This window comes from Nerophis ophidion, linkage group LG13, assembly GCF_033978795.1.
Source record: "Nerophis ophidion isolate RoL-2023_Sa linkage group LG13, RoL_Noph_v1.0, whole genome shotgun sequence".
Lineage (NCBI taxonomy): Eukaryota > Metazoa > Chordata > Actinopteri > Syngnathiformes > Syngnathidae > Nerophis > Nerophis ophidion.
Window position 1 is genome coordinate 7,483,152 of NC_084623.1, and position 7,912 is coordinate 7,491,063.

The following is a 7,912-nucleotide window of genomic DNA, read 5'->3' on the forward strand; positions in this document are numbered from 1 at the left end:
TGCTTGTATATGTGTATATGTATATATATATGTGTGTATGCATACATGTTTGTATATGAATGTATATATGCATACATGTATGTATACATGTAAGTATATGTATGTGTATATATGTACATATATGCATTAATGTTTTTTATATGTATGTGTATATGTACACGTATATACTGTATATATATATGTCTAAATATGTATTTATCTGTATATATGTATTTGTGTGTGTGTGTATATATGTATATATATACTGTATATACATATATATGTATATATATATATATATATATATATATATAAATATACATACATACACACACACATATATGTATGTGTATATATATGTGTGTATATATATATATATATACATATATGTGTGTATATATATATATCTATACATATATATTTGTGTGTGTGTGTGTATATATATATATATATATATATATACATATATATGTGTGTATATATATATATATATATATACATATATATGTGTATATATATATACATATATATGTGTATATATATGTATATATATATGTATATATATGTGTGTATGTATATATATATATATATACATACATAATTACAGATACACATATATATGTGTATATATATATATATGTGTGTGTATATATATATACACATATATGTGTGTATATATATATCTATACATATATATATGTGTGTATATATATATGTATTTATATATATATATGTGTGTATATATATATATGTATTTATAGATATATATATATATATATGTGTGTATGTATATATAAACAGCATGTATACATATATACATGTGTGTGTGTGTATATATATATATATATATATATATATGTAGTTTTTGTGGTTGATTTTTGAAAATAACGAATTGATTTAGAATCGGGATAATTAAGCACCCCTTGTAAGTCACAATTTTGTCATTTTATTAAAACAGCAATTCATTGTCACATTTACATTGTGATCACTTTGACTCCAAACACAGCATTTTGTTTCTGCTCCTTAATTGCACATTTATTATTGCTGATTTGCACATAATAAGTACAGCCACTTTTCCTTGTGTCCAATGGAAAATGTAAATACGGGTTATTTACGTCTCTGCCATTGTTCGTAATAAAACTGTGAAATAGGTTTAAATGCCTCTGTGACAGTTCTGCTGACATGTCACTATTTTCACATTGACTTCAGTATAAGCTACTGAATATTCAGATCTTAGATTGAATCAAATGCATGTTGTATGTTTATGTTAATTTTACTCAACTTTTACACGATAGTAAAGCCTTTTTTTTTTTTTTTTTTCATTTTAGATTAATGCGGCTGCATTAATTTAATCAGAACTATGGCTTCCTGTTTTATAGCCAGCAAATGTGATAGTTTACTTATGAATCAATCATAAATTAGCACCATTCAAGTAGGGGCGTAAAAAGACGAGAGTACTATGAATACGGTAATTCTTTTCAGCCTGTAGATACTTGATTGCAAGCTATTAAGTTTGTTTCAAAATGAGCTGGGAATTATTTGCACTAATTAAGAGGGAGTGTGTTTGCTTTCTCTCTTGAATGACAAGCATGCGACTGACTCAACTTATTTTCGCGAAAGGGTACTTTTATAAAAAGCTTAACACATTTTGTGTAAATTTAGTTCAATATCCTAAGTATCTGTTAGTTTTATGGAATGTGAGACAATTGTGTCGGGTTGCCAGTGTTTACTAAGAACTAAAGTTGTCTAACATTTTGGTACCGAAAATGTGTTTCAATACATATAAAATTTGTTTTTATTGCGCTTAAAAACAATTATGTTAGATAAGATAGTGAACATGCTAGACAACTTGTCTATATATTAGTCGTAAGAGAACTAAAGCTCCTAATTTAGTCTGCTGACATATGCAGTAACATATTGTGTCATTTCTCATTCTATTGTCAAAATTATGAGGGACAAGTGGTAGAAAATTGATTATTCATCGACTTATTTACTTACTGTTAATATCTGCTTGCTATCTACACTTCTGTTCAAATGTATAAGTCACTTATTCTTCTGTTGTTTGAGTACTTTACATATGTTTTAGATGATACTACACTTTTGGGTATGGATCCAATACCAAGTAGTTACAGGATCATATATTGGTCATATTTAAATTTGTGTTGTATATTTCTTGAGTTTATTACCAATGGAAAAAAATGACCAAATATTTTTATAATGATAATAAATATCCATTTAATCCTTGTAGTACTGGCTCTTGTACTTGGTATCGTCACAGTCTATCTGTATAAATCCTCCCATTTGTTTACATTTAGGAGTACTACCTTTCTGTTAGCGGTTAGCTGTTGTATCCTCCTACTGTGTGTAGTGAAGCATCCAATCCATCCATCTTCTTCCACTTATCCGAGGTCGGGTAGCGGGCGTGGTTAAGAGGGGAGGAGTATATTTACAGCTGTTGTGTGCGCAGTTGTGCACTGCACTCTCTAAAAGCCTTAGATGTTATTGTCACATATGCATGATTGATTGATTGATCCATCCATCCATCCATCCATCCATCATCTTCCGCTTATCCGAGGTCGGGTCGCGGGGGCAGCAGCCTAAGCAGGGAAGCCCAGACTTCCCTCTCCCCAGCCACTTCGTCTAGCTCTTCCCGGGGCATCCCGAGGCGTTCCCAGGCCAGCCGGGAGACATAGTCTTCCCAACGTGTCCTGGGTCTTCCCCGTGGCCTCCTAGCGGCTGGACGTGCCCTAAACACCTCCCTAGGGAGGCGTTCGGGTGGCATCCTGACCAGATGCCCGAACCACCTCATCTGGCTCCTCTCCATGTGGAGGAGCAGCGGCTTTACTTTGAGTTCCTTCCGGATGGCAGAGCTTCTCACCCTATCTCTAAGGGAGAGCCCCGCCACCCGGCGGAGGAAACTCATTTCGGCCGCTTGTACCCGTGATCTTATCCTTTTGGTCATGACCCAGAGCTCATGACCATAGGTGAGGATGCGAACGTAGATCGACCGGTAAATTGAGAGCTTTGGCTTCCGGCTCAGCTCCTTCTTCCCCACAACGGATCGATACAACGTCCGCATTACTGAAGACGCCGCACCGATCCGCCTGTCCATCTCACGATCCACTCTTCCCTCACTCGTGAACAAGACTCCTAGGTACTTGAACTCCTCCACTTGGGGCAGGGTCTCCTCCCCAACCCGGAGATGGCATTCCACCCTTTTTCGAGCGAGAACCATGGACTCAGACTTGGAGGTGCTGATTCTCATTCCGGTCGCTTCACACTTGGCTGCGAACCGATCCAGCGAGAGCTGAAGATCCCGGCCAGATGAAGCCATCAGGACCACATCATCTGCAAAAAGCAGAGACCCAATCCCGCGGCCACCAAACCGGAACCCCTCAACGCCTTGACTGCGCCTAGAAATTCTGTCCATAAAAGTTATGAACAGAATCGGTGACAAAGGGCAGCCTTGGCGGAGTCCAACCCTCACTGGAAATGTGTCCGACTTACTGCCGGCAATGCGGACCAAGCTCTGACACTGATCATACAGGGAGTGGACCGCCACAATCAGACAGTCCGATACCCCATACTCTCTGATCACTCCCCACAGGACTTCCCGAGGGACACGGTCGAATGCCTTCTCCAAGTCCACAAAGCACATGTAGACTGGTTGGGCAAACTCCCATGCACCCTCAAGAACCCTGCCGAGAGTATAGAGCTGGTCCACAGTTCCACGACCAGGACGAAAACCACACTGTTCCTCCTGGATCCGAGGTTCGACTATCCGGCGTAGCCTCCTCTCCAGTACACCTGAATAAACCTTACCGGGAAGGCTGAGGAGTGCGATCCCACGATAGTTGATTGATTGATTGAAACTTTTATTAGTAGATTGCACAGTACAGTACATATTCCGTACAATTGACCACTAAATGGTAACACCCGAATAAGTTTTTCAACTTGTTTAAGTCGGGGTCCACGTTAATCAATTCATGGTAAACGGTACTGTCACACAACATTTTACAAATATTTAGTTTTACAACAGAAGAATAAAATACTGTACTGTTGGGGCTATAGAGCGAATAATATATTTGATTATTATTATTATTATTTTTATTTCAGTCGCACCGACCATATGAACCGCACTGGACCGTAAGACACTGTAAGAAATATTTTGTACATGTTTATTTACATACTGTAATTGTTTCCAAACAGTGTCTGCAACACGGCAGTAAAACGGCTGGTCAGACAAAACAGAAGTCACTGCCATGGACCCACGAGCTGCAGAAGCTAACTCTACAATTAGCTAAACCTTGGGTCAGCAACCTGCGGGTCTAAAGGCTCTTTAGCGCCGTCTTAATGGCTTCCTGGAGCTATTTCAGAAACGTATGAAAATGGAAGAAGATGGGGGGGGGGAAATGTTTTAATATGGTTTCTGTAGGAAGACAAACTTGACACAAACCCTCCTTAATTTTTAGAAAGTTGAAAATGTTTTTGTTGATGCTTCACTGATGAGAGTATTTGGTCAGTGCCGTTTCGTCCTTCTATTTTCAGTGTTCCTTAAACTCACCGTCGTCGTGTGGACTGTGACACGACAGTTTGTTTACATGTATAACTTTCTCCAACGCTGCCACAGAACTTGCTTAAGTCGGGGTCCACATTAATCAATTTATGGTACAAATATTGCATGATACAGTCATCACACAAGTTAATCATCATAGTATATACATTGAGTTATTTACATTACTAACAATCCGGGGGGTGGGATGAGGAGCTTTGGTTGATATCAGTACTTCAGTCATCAACAGAGAAATGGACATTGAAACAGTGTAGGTCTTACTTAGTAAGATATGTACAGCCAGCAGAGAACATAGTGAGTTCACATAGCATAATAACAAGTATGTACATTAGAAATACATTCGATTATTTACATTAGGTTATTTACAATCCGGGGAGATGGGATGTGAATGGAGGAGGGTTTCCTGGAGGTGTTGTGGTGCATGTACAGTAGATGGCAGTATTGTCCTGTTTAAGAGTGTCACAACATTGCTGTTTACGGCAGACGAACTGCTTTAGGGTAGACGAAAACGTGACTGCTGTTGTTGTGTGTTGTTACCGCGCTGGGAGGACGTTAATGAAACTGCCTAACAATAAACCCACATAAGAAAGCAAGAACTCGCCCTCGATCATTCTACAGTTATAATAATAATAATAATAATAATGGATTAGATTTATATCGCGCTTTTCTATTGTTATATACTCAAAGCGCTCACAGAGAAGTGGGAACCCATCATTCATTCACACCTGGTGGTGGTAAGCTATATCAGTAGCCACAGCTGCCCTGGGGTAGACTGACGGCCCCTCCGACCACCACCAATCATTCATTCATCATTCATTCACCAGTGTGAGCGGCACCGGGGGCAAAGGGTGAAGTGTCCTGCCCAAGGACACAACGGCAGCGACTTTGATGTCCATAGGTGGGAAGCGAACCTGCAACCCTCAGGTTTCTGGCACGGCCGCTCTACCCACTACGCCATGCCGCCCCTTTTAACGTCATTGGGCAGACACGCTGTTTATATCGTGGAAAAGCGGACGTGAAAACAGGCTGTCCTCACTCAGGTCCGCATGGAGCTGGAGGGGGCGTGGCCTCCAGTTACGCCTGAATTTCGGGAGAAAATTTGTACGGGGAGGTTTTCAGGAGAGGCGCTAAATTTTTGGAGTCTCCCGGAAAATCCGGGAGGGTTGGCAAGTATTCTACAACGCGTAATTCCCATTAAAAAAAAAAGTACTGGCATTTTTTCAATGGCAGTATAGTACCATTTTTTTAATGCCACAGTACTTTATTAGTAGCGGTATACCTTACAACACATTCCGGAACAATCATTCACTGCATTCCACATTTCAGTTGATGGGTTTGTAAAGTTTATAGAAAAGAGGAAGCCTTGATACATGAAAACTATTTAGATTCCAATCTTTCTGCTGTGGAAGTTCAAGCAAAGCAAAGTCTCCCCGGGTGACTGTTGACTCAAATGTTACTCTTGTCTGTTTGATGATGTTGTGCATCTGATTTGCATGTGTTTCAGTTCAGAATACCACCACATGGGAAGCAGTTTGACTTTAGGTCATGTTTTAATGAGGAAATATTCCAGTAAACTTCTCCTACTGTGTACAAGCTGTTTGTCGTCTTTTTTATTTTTTTTGTTTATTCGTTTTTAGCATTTTAGCCTGTCAGCTGGGTCCTTTTTTTTTTTTTAATCCTCCAACTTCTCTCAACTTAAATAAAACCAGAACACTTAGGTTTTTTTTTTCTGCTTTCACATCTAAACGTGTCTGATAAAAAACAACACTGCGAAAGTCACAAAGGAGCAGTGATAGCTTTTATCAGATGACGAAAACTGCAATATAAAAATACCTATTCAAGAAATGACACTAAAAGTGAAGTGAATTATATTTATATAGCGCTTTTCTCTAGTGACTCAAAGCGCTTTACATAGTGAAACCCAATATCTAAGTTACATTTAAACCAGTGTGGGTGGCACTGGGAGCAGGTGGGTAAAGTGTCTTGCCCAAGGACACAACGGCAGTGACTAGGATGGCGGAAGCGGGAATCGAACCCGCAACCCTCAAGTTGCTGGCACGGCCGCTCTACCAACTGAGCTACCACAACATGTGGTCTTAATGTGATGTTATGGTGTCTCAAACATTGTTGCAGGGACGTTGAAATTAATCAGTTGAATTTATTCCCTGTGGGTTTGAAATCATATTAAAAACAAATATATTTTTGATTAATCATATCAATCTTCAAATTAAGAGAGTGGTCAAGTTATAGTTGAAGATTATTGGTCTAAATTTTTTTTTTTTCGTGGGTTTTGAATCAATCAATCAATGTTTACTTATATAGCCCTTTATCACGATTGTCTCAAAGGGCTGCACAAGCCACAACGACATCCTCGGCTCAGATCCCACATCAGGGCAAGGAAAAACTTGACTTCAAATGGTGCAATTGTCTGTGCGCGATATGTATAATTCATTGCAAATGTTTTTTTTTTGTAGCTGTATGTACAAATGGCAGCACTGAAGTGGTAGCTGGTTGCGTCAGCTCTGTCCTCTTTTATCGTCTTATGTCCTTTGCGTTCTTTACCCCATTTTTTGTGGACTATTTGAATCTGCACTGCAACCACATTAAAAGCCTACTGAAAGCCACTACTACCGACCACGCAGTCTGATAGTTTATACTGTATATCAATGATGAAATATTAACATTGCAACACATGCCAATACAGCCTTTTTAGTTTACTAAATTGCAATTTTACATTTCGCGCGAAGTATCCTGTTAAAAACGTCGGTATGATGACCGCGTGCGTGTGACGTGTCGGATTCTAGCAGACATTTTTTTCCAGCCCGATCCCAGCTATAAGTAGTCTGCTTTAATCGCATAATTACACAGTGTTCTGGACATCTGTGTTGCTGAATCTTTTGCAATTTGTTCAATTAATAATGGAGACGTCAAAGAAGAAAGCTGTAGGTGGGAATCGGTGTATTGCAGCTGCCTCTATCAACACAAACACTGCCGGTGTTTCATTGTTTACATTCCCGAAGGTGAAGCTTTACTATGGAACAGAGCGGTCAAGCGAACATGGTTCCCGACCACATGTCAACCGTCAGGTTTCGGTGAGAAAATTGTGGTATTAAGTCGGCTCTTATCGTAGACATGAGCGGAACTTGCGTCGTTCTACGTGCACCTGTCAAAGAGGCAGCTGCGGGCTGTCAAGCTTTCTCCGACCGGCAGCCCCCGAACGTGGGATGCTTCCACCGTGAAGGAGGGGGAATAAAAGCTCAGCCTGGCCCGACTGGCTGCCTTTGCTTCGCCTCGTCGAGAAACGTGGCTTCCCTTAGAAACACTGGCGGTCACCACACCTGTGGCCACACCCCTTCGACT